Source organism: Rhinatrema bivittatum, chromosome 6 (assembly GCF_901001135.1).
Source record: "Rhinatrema bivittatum chromosome 6, aRhiBiv1.1, whole genome shotgun sequence".
Classification (NCBI taxonomy): domain Eukaryota; kingdom Metazoa; phylum Chordata; class Amphibia; order Gymnophiona; family Rhinatrematidae; genus Rhinatrema; species Rhinatrema bivittatum.
In genome coordinates this window covers 183,964,514-183,983,096 of record NC_042620.1, presented here as the reverse complement: position 1 = coordinate 183,983,096, position 18,583 = coordinate 183,964,514, and positions in this window count along the sequence as shown.

Sequence of the window (18,583 nt, the reverse complement as noted above, 5' to 3'; positions counted from 1 at the left end):
TGTGTAGTGCCTGCTCATGCAGCAAGCGTTAGGGCCGGTGTATTGTTTGCCATCACAAAATTGCCAGGCCTCTGAAGCATGGGAAGAAAAAGCCACAGCCTGGGCCAATGGCCTCCCCCCCCCCCCATTTGCGTGCCATTTGCCACAAACACATAGGCAGCGTTGTAATTGTGAAAGAAGTATGTGTCTTACCTACGAGCTAATTGTCACTGTACAGGCTGTCCTCAAAATTTTCAAAGAGGCCCGATTGCTTAAGTGTAAAGGAATCATGTGTGGCTCCCAGGAACCTGGCCACTACATCCAGGATGCACATTCAAGCGTCCCAGACCACTTACACATTGATGGAGTGGAAGAGCTTTCTGTTGCGGTATCTCCTCCCTGTCACGAGGTGGAGCAATGGCCACATGAGTGCAGTCGCTAGTTCTAAGAACATTGGGAGAATGTTAAAGGCCTAAAACCCTCTCTTCAAGTCCTTCACGTCCTACCTGTCGCGAGGAAATGTTATGTAGTAAGGAATGCGGTCAGTGACTGCTTCAATGACCTGCTTCAGGCAGCGTGAAAAAGTGGTTTGGGACATTACCCTCATGACCCCTACTGTGTTTTGGAAGGAGCTGCTTGCTGTGAAATGCAGGGTGGCCAAGAGTTTGGTGAGTCCAGGGACGGTGTGGGACCTTTTGGTGATTGGATCTAAATCCTCTCGGATTTCTTCATATAATTCCAGGATATCCTGAGAGCTGAGGTGATACCTGCTAACCACAAAATCCTCTGTTCATGGAGGAAAGATACGCTGCCTGCATCTCCTGCGCTGTGGCTGCCTGCGTTCTTCCCTGAGCCCACAGGACTCGTGGCTCTGCCTGCTCTGCTGCTACTTCCCTAGGAGGGATGGGAAAAGGCCTTGGCTGTTTTTGAGGTTGTTCTTGGTCTGCGTGTTGTCGTCTGTGGCAAGCCTGCCAATGCATCCAGTATGCCATGACAATTATGCTTGCCACAAACAATGTGGCTTTAGGAAGGTAGACCTGGTAAGAACAGGTATTTTTGTTGGGCCAGGAAGATCTGGTAGGTGTGTCCGTTATCATTCCAGTTTGTATCACGTGCTATATTCACAGCGATAATCAGCATGATCCGCGATATCGGCTGTGATAAATACTTTTTTCACCGTATTGCCAAAAAAATGGTGTAGTTATTTCCTGCGATAAAGTATCCCACATTATCGCTGGATTTATCACACACAGTGCTAGCACAGCCTCATTTCCATTAACCCTGCCCAACCCCCTCCCCCCCCTTGACTACTAATTTTAACTTTGCATATGCATTTTGCGTTGCATGCGATAAGGCCCTTACATGATTTGATAAATGACTCTCTTAATTGTGAGGTCCATTTATTTCATCCTGGTCTCTTTTTTAAGTCTTCTAAGTTATTTTCCAGGATCACCTTTCCAAACTCCATGTATTCTCTTTCCTCCCATCTTCTCCCTTTCTTTTCTACATCTGTCTCTGACTGATTTTCCTTTCATCTTTTTTCTCCATTTCTTTGTCTCTTAATCCACCCCTAGCTAAATTCCATCCCTCTTCTCCTCTCTAATTTTCCAGTCCTGCATCTCCCTCTTCCTACCTTTCACCTGCCTACCAACTTCCTATCCTCAACTCTCACCCATTCCTATTCTCCTATCTTTCAGGCTTCCCCAACCTCCTATTCCTCCTCTGCTTTTCACCTGCACCTTAGTCTCCCATTTCTACACTCTGTACTCACACCCTCCCCACCTTCTATCTTTCTCTGCTTCTCATCCCTTCACCAGCCCCAGCTCCTCCCTTCTCACTCTTTCCCTCCTTGGCCCCAATCTTCTGTCTTTTACCCCCTACCAAGCATCCTCTTACCCCCCTTTCACCGCCTTCCGGGCTTAATTCCCTTCCTTTTTCACATCCAACTCTTTCCATTACTTTTCACCCTTTCTCCAATACTCCAGGTCATTCATACTCTCAAACCCACCTTCCCCAGTGACTCTAATACACCCTCACTCATACCACCCAATTGCTAAGCTCCTACTGTCTGCCCCAAATCCCTGCTCAGTCTCTGAGTCCCTTCTATCTGCTTCTACAATTCCCTGCTCTGTTTCCCTACTCTATCTCAAATTCTCTGTCCTCCTGAATCCACACATCCCCAATCCACAAGTCTCTTCAATTCTCCCTAGTCACCAAGACCCCATTCTTCTGCTGCATTCACCTCCAGTTCCTATTCATCACCTGCTCCCCCCTCCAGTGACAGCCCTGATCTTCCCCTTCAAGATCCTAATCTTCCCCTCTTCTCCCATCCCAAACCCCTGTGCCTGAATCCAAGGTCCTATTCTCCCCCCCCCAATGTTCTTCTACTTCCATTCCCATTCTGCCCTTGCTCTCCTATTCCCAGACTTCAAGTGAAGGCACCTTTCTTCCCCTGTCATTTCTTATTCTTCGCTCACTCTCCCACCCCAGTGCTTTTGTCCCCATTTTCCCCCTGCACTTTCCTCATTCTTCCCTTGTCTTCCCCCTATTTTCCATCCTTCCTCTGCTATTGCCTTCAGTCCTCATTCTTCCCCTCTTCTGCCAGTCCTCTTTCTTCTTCTGCTCTCCCACTACCACAGTGCCCAAGTCCCTATTCATTCGCTGCTCTCAACCCCCTAGTCCCCATTCTTCCCCTGTTCTCCCTCCCCCAGCCCCCATTTTTCCCTGCTCTATTTCCAGTCCTCATTCTTCCCTTGCTCTCTCTTTACCTGCTTTCCCCCTAAAATACCCAAGTGACAGTCCCCATTTTTCCCCTGCTCTCCCACTTTCACCTCATCTCTCCCCCTCCCACATCCCGTTATCTTTATGATCTTGTGGGTTAATCCTGCTGCAGGCGCAGCTCTTTCTTCTTCTGGCCCACACTTCTATTTGAACCGTGGGGTTCTGCTCTATGGAGCTCCATGTGGTTTAAACAAAAGTTATTTGAACTGTATGGTCAAACTGATGATGTTTGAACCCTGCAGGGACAGAGTCCCACAGTTCAAATTGCAGGGTTTTAGTTTCACCCATGGGCTTGGAAGGGTGCCACGGCCAAGGATGGGAAAGGAGAGGGAGAGTCTGCATGCACTCCCCTCTTGCACTGCTAGCCCCCATAGTGGGGCATTAGCATCCTTGAGCCATGACCATATTAGCCATAGGCGAGCTACAGCTCTGGCTGCAATGAGCAGAGATAACCTTGTCTTTCAACTCAACATAATAAGGTCATGCCAAGGGCAGCTTCCCTGAAGTCATGTTAGAAACACAATCAAAATAAAAGTAAACAGTTTACAGTCACTTGGAATCCGTGAGATGCAATGTTTTTAAATTCAATTTTAGCAGTCTGCTCAGGCCCATCCATTATAATCAGACCTGCTCAGGTGCCCCTCTTTGTTAAGACACAATACAGAAGATTATTTTTAATGGAAAATTCCAACTCTGATGCTCCTGTAGGCAGATAAAGAGGGTTTATAGCACTCTTCCCTCTCAGAAGAAAAAAGGCCACCTTCTGTTTTCGCTCAGAGGTTAGCTGTGGGTCCTGGTTGCTGGAGCCATGGGCAGTCTGCCTCAACAACTTCTAACATGAAGCAGTAACAGAAGCACACAACTTCCCATCAGTATCCACAAAGGCCTGGAGCACTGTCAGCAAAGGAAAGAGAGCTCCTGGCATGCTACTCATCCCTGGCCATGTGAAAAACAAAACAAAACCCAAAAAGCCGAATGGCTGTGTGAGAAAATATTGTTGCCTTCCTCATCGTGGATAGAACTCTGCCTGATCTCAACCTAAACCTTGGGAGAATTTCAAGTCTCTGGGCTTTTTGAGTCAACTCGGCTGGGATGCTCATTCAAACATCTTTCAAAGGTTTTTACGTGGATAAATATTACTTTACCCATATGATCTGACTGATGGCCTCATTGATGGAAGGCAGTTAAATATTTTCAGCTGCATTTAGAAGCAGTGTTCCCGTGGACACATTTAGACTGGGGGAAACATGACATAGGAAAATTAGTGCTTACCTGATAATTTTTGTTCTTGCAGTACCACGGATCAGTCCAGACTGCTGGGTTTTGCCTCCCTGCCAGCAGATGGAGACAGAGAAAAACATGTAAGGCATCTCCTCATAACATGGTGGGCTTCCTGCTTCTCCTCAGTATAATCAGTATCAAAGTAGTAACCACATGGAGGATAAGGTGCAGCAAAGAGTTCAGAAATTTGTAATGTGCCTTCCAAGCAACCAACTATGGAACCTAACAATAAAACTGAAGAACATGTAGCCTTCTTCCAGTTTCTGCAGTAGAAGAAAAAACAGTTAAGTAACTAATGCGGACTCACATGATAAACCCTCTGAGGGATGGGCATCTGGACTGATCTGTGGTACTAGAGGAACAAAGATTGTCAGGTAAGCACTAATTTTCCTTTCCCTGTATGTACCTGGATCAGTCCAGACTGCTGGGATGTACCAAAGCTTCCCTACTCAGGGTGGGACATTGAGAGTCCCACTTGTAGCTCACCTCTGCCAAAACTACCATCATCTGGAGCTTGAACATCCAAACGGTAGTGACAAGCAAAAGTGTGAATATGTTTCCATGTCACCGCCCTGCAAATCTCTTGCGGCGACACTGACTGACATGGAGCGAGTGCGCTTTCAAGCCTTCTGGAACCAGCCGGCCTCGACAAATGTACGCCGATGAGATAGCCGCCTTCAATTATCTGGCTATAGTCGCCTTAGACGCCCGTTGACCTTTCTTAGCTCCATTCCACAAGACGAACAAGTGATCCAAAACCCAGAACGAATTTGTGACCTCCAAATAATACAGGAGAACCCTCCTGACATCCAGTCGCTTCAATTCCCTAGCATTCGGAGTCCGTGAATTAATATGCGAAAATGCCGGAAGCTCCACAGACTGATTCAAATGGAACGACGAAACCACCTTTGGTAAGAAAAACTTTCCCCACCCGGGTATTGAAATGGGCTCCCAAGAAGTCCAATACCTGGGACAGGAGAAGATTGCTTTTCACTTGATTGACCACCTAAACCCAGCAACTCCAGGAGCCCCACACCTCACCTGACCGCTGTCTCGCACAGCTCCTTCGACTTTGCCTGAATGTGCCAATCGTCGAGATATGGGTGAATGAGCACGACCTCCTGCCAAAAGGCCACTGCCACTATCACCATCACTTTGGTGAATGTTTGAGGTGCTATCGCAAGACCGAAGGGCATTGCACAAAACTGGAAATGGTCACCGAGGATGGCTATGAGCAAGTATTCCTCTGTCAAGTCCAGAGATGCCAGGAACTCACCCCTGAGAACCACCGCTATGATAGAGCGCAGGGTCTCCATCCTGAAATGCGGAACCTTGAGGACCCTGTTCATCTTCTTGAAATCGAGGATCAGCCAAAAGGACCTTTCCTTCTTGGGGACGATGAAATATATGGAATAACGTCCTCTTGTAAGTTCCTCTTGGGGGACAGGCACAATGGCCCTCAGACTCAGGAGTCGATCGAGTGTCTGATGCACATAACGTCCTTTGGCGAGAGACCCGCAAGGGGATATCAGAAAGATTCCGGATGGGCTGCGCAAATTCCAATGCGTAACCTTGTTTTATGACATCGAGAACCCAATGGTCGGAGGTTATCTTGACCCACTCCTCGTAAAAACTGGAAGCCTTCCGCCCACTCTGGGAGTTGAGGAATGGGCCACCTGCATCTCATTGCGCGGACTTGGCTCCATGGGAAGCGGAGCCCGCATTCTCTCTGGCAGGCCGCCTACCTCAAAAGGAATTAGTCCACGGCTGGGTCCTGCCTACAGGATGCTGCCGAGGCGTCCCTGGTGCTCTGCTCTGTCGAAACCTTCCTTGGTCTCTATAATGAGCATGGGTCGCAGAAAAACCCCTGGAGAGCCTTGGCTATCCTCCGGAAGCTTATGAACCTTGTTCTTGCCCAGTGACTTGATCAATTGCTCCAAATCATCCCCAAAGAAGAATTTACCCTTGAAAGGCAAGGAACTCAACTGAGTCTTATAAGACATCCGTGGACCAATTGCATAGCCACAGGAGCCTCCTGGCTGAGACAGCGGATGCCAGGGTCCAGGAAGAAGTCTGTAGGAGGTCATACAAGGCATCTGCCCCATATGCAACCGCTGCCTCCAGGCGTTCTGCCTGAGCGGATTCCTGAGGTGGTAGGTCCTGAGAATTTAACTGCTGTACCCATCGTAAACTGGCCCGGAGAATAAAACTACTGCAAACTGCCGCCCGAATGCCTAGGCCAGAAACATAAAAAATCTGCTTGAGGAGAACTTCCAGCTTCTTGTCCTGAAGATCCTTCAAGGCCGCCGCTCCAGCCACCAGGATCGTAGTACGCTTCGTGACCGCTGACACCAGAGCGTCCACTTTGGGAGACCTCAGAAGCTCCAAAACCTCCTCGGGCAGCGGGTACAGCTTTTCCATTGCGCGTCTCACATGGAGACCCACATCCAGAACATCCCATTCCCGAGACATCAACTGCTGGAGCATGGGGAGCAGCAGAAAAAAATCCTGGTGGGACGCCATAAACCAGCAAGGACCAGGTCCATCGACCCCTGGGTTACTGGTTCCTGAGGTAGGTCCACTCTGAGCTCCGCTAAGACCCACGTAATAAGTGGGTCCAATTCTTCTTTGTGAAAAAGGCAGACCATCTTTGGATCATCGCCTTACAGAGGAGTAGCCTTGCTAAGGTCCTCCTCCAGGTCCCCCCCAGGGGGAGGCGGAGGAGCTAGGGACGCATCCACTTGTCCCACGCCCACCGGATCAGGTTCCGGAGCTTCAGCCCCTGGAAGGGAAATGCCCCGAAGCTTCTTTATCCGAAGCATCCCCTGGGAGTCTTGCAACAGAGATACCTTGGTTGGAGGTCCTTCAGGCGGTCCCTGCGCTACTGGTCCCTTGTATTGTGACTGGGTAGCCAGAAAAGCACAAAATCCAGGGAAAAAGCCTCCGAGCCGCCACCCCCCCCCCCCCGGCAGTGCATCAGGGTCATCTGCTACATTGTATCGGGGCTGGTCCTGTGGGTCCCTAGGGCTGCCAGGACCTGGAGAAAGGTTGGGGGAGAGATCCCTTCCCCTAACGCTCTGGTCTCAGTCGCGGCGAAAGTATCCAAAATGCCACCGTTCCCGCGCTCAGCGGGAATGGGTCAGCCTGAGCACCCCGAGCAGCCTGTCTTCTTCTTAAAATCGTTAAGGAATCCGAAGTGCCTTCCCCACCGGGAAGGCACCTGGCACAGAGACCCATGTGGGAGAGCCGAGAATCGGACTCCCCGCAAGCTGTACAATGCGATGGCTGCAGCATCGCAATGATAAGGGGGGAGGGGGCGGGGGAAGAGGAAGAGACTAAAATGGCATGAACCGCACTGCTGCCTCTGAAAACGTATACCCCCATGGCTCAGCGCTCCCGCGGGAAGAACGTGCCACTACAAGTCGGTCTGGCCTCACAGCACCCTGGAGAAACCCCCAAAGAAGGCTGCACCAATATATTTTTTTTTCCCCTTCTCGGCTGGGACAGCAGGGGGAGTGGGGGAGGGACCGGACTACTGATATCCCCCCAAGATCCTTACCTGAATAGAGCTCAGCAGGATCCCCGATCCCAGTTTCTGAAGTGCCTGCTACCAGGAGGGATGGCCTCACTGAGACCTATCTACCTGCTGGGAGGCTGAATCCAGAGTGCTGCTGGCTTGCCAAAGCTATCTGGCCTAACCTTTTTTTTTTTCTCTTTTATAAAACTTTATGCACTGTTTGCTGCCACAAACCTCACTAAGTTAATCCTTTTTTTTTTTAGTCTACACCCCAAAGAGAAGTACAGACCACAAGTTTTGTACCACCTCTATCTGCTGGAGACAGAGAAATACCAAGGAGAAGCAGGAAGCACACCAGGTTCTGAGGGGGTACCTTACAAGTGTCTCTCTGTCTCCATCTGCTGGAAGGGAGGCAAAACGCAGCAGTGTGGACTGATCCAGGTACGTACAGGGAAGGATCTATTGCATTTTTAGCTGTAGCTGTGTTTTATTTTTCCTTGGGAAAATACCTTTACAAAAAAGGAGGTACAAAAACTTGCAGGTACTTTGTACCCATAGCAAGTTTCAAAGCAAGAAGTTTGTGCACATTTTTCCTTTGAACCACGGTGCTATCATCGGTGGTAAAAAGCAACTGCAGACTTTGTTGCAATGTGTACATTTTGGAAGCTGCTCCCTTAAATAGTTCCCATTAGTCATTTTTTAAAAGTTTACATATAAGTATATGTATACTACCAGCCATGAAGTTGGAAGTTATCTGTAAGTCTATTATCAATCACAAGCCAGTTGGCAGCCTTTTATTTTATTTACTTAAAAGGATTTTTGTCACATTATCCATTGTTCTAAGCAGCCTACAAAAAACATTCACAGATAAAATCACATACATAATAAAAATATAAAAGGCTCTGTCTTCCTGAACAAAATAGACCTACAAACTGCAGGAAGTATATACATTTCCTACAATATGAAATAAAAAAACGAAAAACAACTTCACTGCAGTATTTGAGGTCAGATTAAATACATCACCGAATTAATGTGTTTTCAAAGCTTTTCGAAGGTCCTGAAGCAAGATTCTCTCCAAAGAGATGCAGGCAGCTGGTCCCATAATACAGGTCCTGCTACTGCACACAGCCTTGTGTGTGATTCTCCAACTGAACTGAATGGACCGTGGATATCAGCAAACAGTGACCAGTAGATCTTAAATTACTTTCTGGTCTGTAAATCTTTAAAAGGGAACTGATGCCTTATTTATTTATTTATTTATTTATTTATTTAAAGGCTTTTTCTATACCGAGGTTCAGGTAACAGAGTTACTAATCACTTCGGTTTACATCAAACAACTAACAAAATGACATGAGCTATGTCTTACAGAGAACAAGGTAAAACAACTTGGATAAAAACCAATGGAACAGAGTAACAACAATATAAAATTGGTAGTAACATAAAAGTACAATAATCAAACAGGAAGTAACGTAAAAGTAAAATAATCAACGGTAACTTGGCTAGAAAGTCCTTGACCAGGTTGATTTAAGAGCAAGGGTTGGTTTAATGTAGGGTTGGACTAATATGGCCTAGCGCTAGCTGTAAGGGAAGGCTGGGAGGAAGGGATTGATCCTATAAATGGTAAATAGAAGTCCAGGGGGATGCCCTGAAAGATAGCAGTCCATGGGGACCTTGCTATATTTTTATATAATTTATATATAATATAATATATTTTTATAATATATGATATTATATATATATATATATAATATATTTTTATATAATTATAGGGCTTTGCTATACTGAGCTTTATGAATCAATGTTAAAAGTATAGGAACAGGATGCAGAAAAAGATGTTATGGCTCATCTAGTCTGCCCATCCGCCCAATTAGTTTAGCATTATAAGTCCCAACACTTTCTTAGAGATACCCTATATTTATCCCATACTCTCTTGAATTCAGAAACTGTTTTTGTCACTACCACTTCCCTTCCATGCATCCATGACTCTCTTTGTAAAGAAATATTTCCTAATATTACTCCAGTCTACCCCCCTTTAACCCTCATCCCATGATCCCTCATTTTAGAGCCTCCTTTCCATTGAATGAGGCTCGCATCCTGTGCATGGAAACGTTTGACATATTTAAATGTCTCTATCATATCTCCCCATCTCGCCTACCCTCTACTTTGTACATGTTAAAATGTTTAAGTAAATCCACATATGCTTTAGCATGGAAATCACTGTCAATTTTAGTAGCCACCCTCTGGACCGACTCCATCCTGTTTATATCCTTTTGAAGGTGCAGTCTCCAGAATTGTACACAGTATTCCAAGTGAGATCTCACCAGGGACCTATAAAGGGGCAATATTACCTCCCTTTCTTATGCTGACCATTCCTCTCCCCATGCAGCCAAACATCTTTCCAGCTTTTACCATCACTTTATCCACCTGTTTGGACACCTTATCATCAGATACAATCACCCCCCAGATCCCGCTCTTTCTTTGTACTCAGAAGAATTTCACATTCAATATTGTACCTCTCCCATGGATTTTTGCATCCTAAATGCATTACTCTGCATTTTTTAGTATTAAATCTTAGCTTCCACTATGTAGACCAGCGATTCTCAACCAGTGTGTCGCAATACACTAGTACGTTGCAGCTTCTGGTGTCCCACTGCCCCGGTTGTGCTTCCCTGTTCCCTGCCCCCACAGGCCAATGGGAAGCCTCCTCCCTTCTACCTGCCACTAGGAGTAGGAAGAAGGGAAGAAGCCTCTAATTAGCCAGTGAGGCAGGAAGAAGGGGCATAGCATAGGCCAGGGGGGGGGGGGGGCTGGGAGGAGTGGCAGTGTTGAAGCAAGGCTGCCATGGGAGCTCATCCCCGTGGCAGCAATGTGGAAACCCAACCCCAGCCAAGCAAGGCTGCCATAGGAGCTCATCCTTGTGGCAGCGAAAAAGACCTGCTGGAGTAAAGCTGCAGCGGAACTGGAGCCCATCCCTGCAGCGAAGGAAGAAGAGGTTTGGTGGTGAGGCCCTGTGCATGCATGTGAGAATGGGAGCCTGGGTGAGAGCTGGTGGGTGTGGGTGTGGGTGTGATTGGGAGCCTAGGTGTGAATGGATGCAAGAGCATTTGTGTGTGATTTTGAGCTTGTATATAAGAGAGAGCATGTGTGTGACAGAGAGACTAGTCAGGAAGATGATTGGTGTGTGTGTGAGAGACCAAGACTGGTCATGGGGTCTAATTGGGTGTGTGCTTGTGTGTGAGTGAGTGAGTGAATGATTGTGGGCCCTAAGAAGAGGATCATGAGGACAGAGCTTCAGCAGCCGCTGTTGCTTCTGGTGTGTGCTTTTGGCCTGCAAGGGAAAGGAGTAGGAGAGTTGCTGGAAAAGGTAAGTAAAGGTGTCTTTTTAAATTTATTTTTTGACTGCCATTATAATTATTGGGTATTATGTAATGCATGTTTTGAAATACTTAATTGGTATTTGGACAATTTTAAATAATTTTTATGAGTTAATTGTTGGATGTTATTCTGTTCATCAGCTGTTTTGAAATATTTATTAGTATAGCTTTACAATTATTTCTATGTGGGGTTGTATAGCAGCTTGGCTTATTCTGTTTTCCTAATAGGAAGTATATTGGTGTTTAGGGCCTGGTTTGATATTTGTAGTGTTGCCTTTTCATAAATAGGGCTGTTACTGTTTGAGTGCATGCCATAATGTAGGTATAACTTTGCGCAGATTAGTTTGTGTGCATTATTGCAGATCCTGGGACTATGTTAGATGCTATATTTGTTTCCATTTCTCCAGGTTTGCACTGCACACAGAGTAGCTTTTTTGGTTTTCCATTCATTTGTCTCCATATTTATAATTTGTGGTCTTTCTGTACTTGAAGGTCGGCTTTGTGTGTATGACCGAGGTGAAGTATTTTACTAGCATGTAGGCATTTGTATCAATCTTATTTGTTGTGTTTTCTCAATAGGTATGCATTAGTGGTAAATTACTGTCTTTTCATAAGGAAGGCTATTGTGCCTGGTGATAAAAGGGAGTTTGTTTTACTTTTACTGAGATGTCATCAGAACCAGAATATCTTTTTTGTATGGAGAGTTGTACGGGTAATGCCCTAGTTCTGCTCTGACCCATTGTTGGGGGTCGAGGGGGTTCCGGTGGATGCAGAGTGTAGGTTTACATATAGCTCCGTGACAGTCACATGTTCAATGTGTCACACATGTGAGAACCATCTGTCAGGTATGTCCCGGCCAAAAAAAGAACCACTGCTCTAGACCATTCCTCAAGCTTTGCTACATCCCTCCTCATGTTTCCACATCTTCCTAGCTGTCCACCCAGTTACTAATTTTGGTATAATCGGCAAAAAGAAACCTTTCCCAACAATCCTTCCGTTATGTAGCTCATGAAAATGTTGAAAAGAACCGGTCCAAGAACCAATCACTGAGGCACAATGCTAGTAACACCCCCTCCTCAGAGAAAACTCCATTTACCACTACCATTTGTCACCTCCCACTCAGCCAGTTTCTAACCCAGTCAGTCACTCTAGGTCCCATAGCAAGGGCATTCAATTTATTTATAAGTCTTCAGTGCCGAACCACGTCAAAGGCCTTACTGAAATCCAAGTATACTACATGTAGAGCACTCCCTTGATCCAAATTTATTAGATTAATCTGACAAGATTTACCTCTGCTAAAACCAAGCTGCCTCAGCTCTTGCAATCCATTGGATTCAATAAACTGCACTATCTTCTGTTTTAGCAGGAATTCCATGAATTTGCTCACCACAAGCTCAAACTAACCAGTCTGTAGTTCCTAGCTTCCTCCTCACTTCCACTTTTATGAATAGGAACTACCTCTGTCTGTCTCCAGTCCGCCAGAACTAATCCAGACTCTAAAGAAGTATTGAAAAGATCAGCCAGCAGAGTTGCCAGGACATCTCTAAGTTCTCTTTGTATTCTCAGTTGTATCCATCTGGCCCCATCACCTTATCTACTTTAAGTTTAGTTAGTTCCTCATGAACACACTATTCCAAAAATTGATTGAGGTTTACCCCACGTCCAATCTTATGTGTGTTCATTTTATGTGATCCTGCTTCAAGCTCTTCCACAGTAAACACCAAACAGAAATATTTGTTAAGCAATGTTACTTTTTCCTCACCTGTATCTACATATTCCTCCCATTCACCTTTGTGTCTCACAATACAGTGAAAGAAGAAAAGCATGGCTGAATTGCCACCTCTGCCGCCAAGGATGTAATGAACAACATTGTATCAAACAATTGACACAAGTCCCAATTCTATATTCAAATGGGTGGTGGGTAAAGTGGTTCAGTTTATCTTCGGTCTGGGAGAAACAAATGCTAGAGGGTTGAAGTTTAATGAGAGGAGCTTGAAAACGCACAGTGGCGTGCTAGAACAGTGATGCCCAAGTTTTTCAAGCCCAAGGCACACCTACATTAAAAAAAAAAAAAGTTGAGTGGCACACCAACCTCCATGGTGCAAGCAGAGAATTCGCAAGACTAAAAGAGCAGCTACGGAAATACTGAAAGCACCACCAGGCTCTCTTCCAAATTAAAAAAAAAAAAAAAAAAAAAAAAGAGACATACATGAACTTGTCACAATGGACCAGCTCCCTCTATGTACAATTGCAGGAGAAGGGCAAAGCTGTTGTGGTGCAGGCAGCCTGCTCAGTTACTTACTTTGACTACCGCATGTGGCTGCAGGAACTCCATCTGCTTGCTTGAAAAAAAAAACCGAGGCTCTCTGGTACCGAGCATTCTAATGTATTGGCACTTGGTACATGAAAGATTGGCTACCCCTGCTGTAGAGGTGATGTCAGCTTCTGTTCACTTAGAGATTCACTGAAACATACATTTGACCAGGGATGCCTACACTTTTACATAACTGCATAATATACTCACAAAAATGTTGTATTTCTAATCTCTCTTATACTGCACACTCAGTAACCTGACTGCTGCAGTGTTCAACAAATGTAGTATACATAATTCCCACTTCTGATAAACAGACAAACCAGACCTATCAGTGTAATATATATATTTTTAAACAACTATTTCTCAGTTTCTGGATTGTAGAATTGCAGATGCAGAACTCACTACATGGATCAACCAGCTGATACAATTTAAGCTTAACTTGCCTGAACAGTAAAATCTCAATACTCCAGGGGCAGTGGACTACATGTTTACAGCCTCTCTGCCCCAACAGGATCATTGGTGAACTAACTGCTTAAAGCCCCACTCTGCTGCCTAAAACCCAGTGCATCCAGTGGCAGACTTTATGATTAGGGTAAGTTTCAAAAGTGATTTCTTTGGGTAAAAAGTGTTTTACCCGCAGAAATGACCTATTATAAAACTGCCTGCCCAATATGCAGATAAATTTACAAGCGTAAGCCCTGCATGCATGTAAATTAACCCACACTGAACAAAGGTGTTCCTAGGGGCAGGTTGCAGAGGGGTTCACACTTACAGCCATATTTTTTAATTTTCAAAAGTAAGCACGTGAAATTTCCTGGAAAATCTACGCACATAAATTAGATCTGTTTTATTAAGATATTATTGCTCTGCCAGTGATTGGGGGTGTGCAGAGTAACCCACCCTCTTCATATCTATTTCTGAATGTTATTTGTTTGTTTATGTTAACAACTCAAAAAGATTTGAAAACATAACTTTGTACAGGTAGTTTTGATGGGGAAATTTTCAAAACAAGCTTACATGCACAAATTTGCTTTGAAAATTGTTTTATGTATTATTATTTATATTCCACCTTTAACTTATGCATATATTTTGCCAGAAAATTTGTGCAAGCTGTTACAAAGTTGCCCCTAAATGCTTAAAGCCTCTCTGACCCTTAATGCCCCAGCACAACTAGCTGCCCTCATATGTAGCTAGTAGAGCTGCGATGTCTGGCTCATGTTGCTCTGCAGCTCTAGGCAATTCCTTTGACAAGCTAAATTTGCTAAAGTACGACAAGCAAAACATGAATAGAAATTCATTTTGTCACTGGAGTTTGATATCTTACTGGCCCAATTAATAGTAGTTCCACATTAGCTTTCATAAAATCGTAACTCCCTTTTCTTCAGAAGTCTCTGCAAAAAGCAGGAATCAAAGAACAACGTATCATGATGGGGTTTAAAAACAATACTGGATTTTTCATTTTAAACACTGTTATCCCTAGAGGCTTGAATATTGATTTTGAATGGACTCATACCATTTGATTATTGTCAGGTAATCTAGGGTTTTAGAACAGTTGTTTTCTGTCATGCGCGATGGCATCATTGTGCCATTTCATTTGATGCAATATAAGAATATAAGAAATTGCCATACTGGGTCAGACCAAGGGCACATCAAGCCCAGCATCCTGTTTCCAACTGTGGCCAATCCAGGCTGCAAGTACTCAAACACAGCAGCGGATTCCCAATGAAGACCGGTCCGGGGATTCGCCGCCCAGGCCAGCCCAGGAGATACCACGTGGTCTGCCGAGCGCGGCTCTGTCACGGCCGCACTCGGCAGACCACATGACTAGCATGACCGGCCCACCGGGGGGGATGCCCAATCCCCCGAAAGGCCAATCCTTCCCTGCCCAAACACTTATGCTACTGATGCCAATAATAGCAGTGGCTATTTCCTAAGTCAACTTGATTAATAACAGATAATGGACTTCTCCTCCAAGAACCCACCCAAACCTTTTTTGAACCCAGCTACACTAACTGCACTAACCACATCCTCTGGCAACAAATTCCAGAGCTTTATTGTGCGTCGAGTGAAAAAGAATTTTCTTCATTTAGTCTTAAATGTGCTACTTGCTAACTTCATGGAATGCCCCTAGCCTATTATTCGAAAGTGTAAATAACCGATTCACATCTACTTGTTTAAGATCTCTCATGATCTTAAAGACCTCTATCATATCCCCCCTCAGCCATCTCTTCTCCAAGCTAGACAGCCCTAACCTCTTTAGCCTTTCCTCATAGGGGACCTGTTCCATCCCCTTTATCATTTTGGTTGCCCTTCTCTGTACCTTCTCCATCACAACTACATCTTTTTTGAGATGCGGTGACCAGAATTGTACACGGTATTCAAGGTGCGGTCTCACCTTGGAACAATATAGAGGCATTATGACATTTTCCATTTTATTAACCATTCCCTTCCTAATAATTCCTAACATTGTTTGCTTTTTTTGAATGCTGCAGCACACTGAGCCGATGATTTTAAAGTATTATCCACTATGATGTCTAGATCTTTTTCCTGGGTGGTAGCGCCTAATATGGAACCTAAAATTGTACAACTACAGCAAGGGTTATTTTTCCCTATATGCAACATCTTGCACTTGTCCACATTAAATTTCATCTGCCATTTGGATGCCCAATTTTCCAGTATTGCAAGGTCCTCCTGTAATGTATCACAATCAGCTTGTGATTTAAATACTCTGAATAATTTTGTATCATCCGCAAATTTGATAACCTCACTCGTCGTATTCCTTTCCAGATTTTATATATACATATACACACACATCTACCTACATCTATACATATATCTACATCTATACATATAATCTATCTTTTGAAAAGCACCGGTCCAAGTACAGATGCCTGAGGCACTCCACTGTTTACCCTTTTCCACTGAGAAAATTGACCATTTAATCCTACTCTCTGTTTCCCATCCTTTAACCAGTTTGTAATCCAAGAAAGGACATCGCCTCCTACTCCATGACTTTTTAGTTTTCTTAGAAGGCTCTCATGAGGGACTGTCAAATGCCTTCTGAAAATCCAAATACACTACATCTACCAGTTCACCTTTATCCACGTTTATTGACCCTTTCAAAAAAATGAAGCAGATTTGTTAGGCAAGCTTCCCTTGGGTAAATCCATGTTGACTGTGCTCCATTAAACCATGTCTTTCTATATGCTCTACGTTTTTGATCTTGAGAATAGTTTCCACTATTTTTCCCGGCACTGGTCAGGCTCACTGGAGCCTTTCATATATTGGGGTTACAGTGGCCACAGTCCAGTCTTCAGGTACAATGGATGATTTTAATGATAGGTTACAAATTTTAACTAATAGATCAGAAATTTCATTTTTTAGTTCCTTCAGTACCCTAGGATGCATACCATCCGGTCCAGGTGCTTTGCTACTCTTTAGTTTGTCAATCTGGCCTACTACATCTTCCAGGTTCACAGTGATTTCGATCCGACACATCACCCCTGAAAACCATCTCTGGAACTGGTATCTCCCCACCATCCTCATTAGTAAACACGGAAGCAAATAATTCATTTTGTCTTTCTGCAACGGCCTTATCTTCCCTAAGAGCCCCTTTAACCCCTCAGTCATCTAATGGTCCGACTCCCTCACAGGTTTCTTGCTTCGGATATATTTTAAAAAGTTTTTATTATGAGTTTTTGCCTCTATGGCCAACTTCATTTCTGTGGTTAAAAAAGGCTCCTGCTGTGGCATCCTCTTCCCTGCACTGAATTGTTTTGCATGTATTACTAACGAAAGGTTTGCAGATAAAGAAATAGCCGTATGCACACAGTTTTAGGTATATGTGATATCATCCCTACTTGTCTGTTTAAATTTCTAACTACCTTCTTTATTTAGGGGTCAATTTTGAAAACCCCGTGCGTGCGTCCATGTGCAAACGGTTCCCGTGTGCGCATTTTATAAAATCTGATGTCCGTGCACACGTGTGCTGGATTGTAGCACGGGGGAAATTTTCAAATTATGTGCGGCAACACAATCGGCCTTTTTTTCCAATTCCCTATGCCCCTGCCTAACCTTCCTTCCCTCTCTTCACCCTGACCCGTCTACCTGAAATTTTTTATTTTTAGTACTTACTGCTTCTCTGGAGTAGAAGTATTTTCTGCATGCCAGCCAGCATGCCCTTCCCTAGGACCACAGTTAATGGCTGCTGTCCTGGCTGGTCTCCATCCCTCCCCGCCCCTTGCTCAGGGCTTGGCACTTCTGCGCATAAAGGGGTTACGCGCATGGCAGGGTCTGTTCTAAAATGCACGCGGCGTGCGTGCGGCCCTTTGAAAATTTGGGCATTAGTGAATTGTGAGATCATGGCAGCGTGTAACCCGATGCAAACTTTTTCCTGCCTTGAAAAGGAAAATTAGTTCTTACCTGCTAATTTTTGTTCCTGGAGTACCACAGATCAGTCCAGATGAGTGGGTTTATGCATCCCTGCCAGCAGATGGAGGCAGAACACAAAACTTTTAGGCACTGCTACATAACCACCTGCAGTCCCTCAGTATTGACCTGTATCCAAGCCAAGATGTTTACGTTAACAAACCTTCCCCTTCACTAAGGGCGAACAGAGAAAGTTGGAGCCCCTGGAACTAGGCCCTCTTAACAGAAAAAAAACATATCTGACTATGGACACTTCTTCTTACTCTGACTACATCACACCTCAGCTCAGCAACATCCAGAAGCGAGAAGTTTTTCAAAAGATGGGAATAGGTCTCTGGAGTGATCTGTGGTACTTCAGGAATGAAAATTAGTAGGTAAGAACCAATTCCTTTCCTGTTTGTACTCCAGATTAGTCCAGACGAGTGGGATCCAAGTCTCTCTGTTCTAGGCGGGAACCCAAAAGACCCGCATGCAAAACACTCTCTCCAAACATTGCCTCCTCTGGGGCACACACATCTAAGTGATAATCAGATCGATCCAGTAAAGTGTGGCCGCGTTTACCCCGCTCCTAACTCGCGTTCTACTCACTTTCCAGCCGCGTTAGCTCTTCCTAAGAACATACGAACATAAGAAAATGCCATACTGGGTCAGACCAAGGGTCCATCAAGCCCAGCATCCTGTTTCCAAAAGTGGCCAATCCAGGCCATAAGAACCTGGCAATTACCCAAAAACTAAGCCTATTCCATGTTACCATTGCTAATGGCAGTGGCTATTCTCTAAGTGAACTTAATAGCAGGTAATGGACTTCTCCTCCAAGAACTTATCCAATCCTTTTTTAAACACAGCTATACTAACTGCACTAACCACATCCTCTGGCAACAAATTCCAGAGTTTAATTGTGCGTTGAGT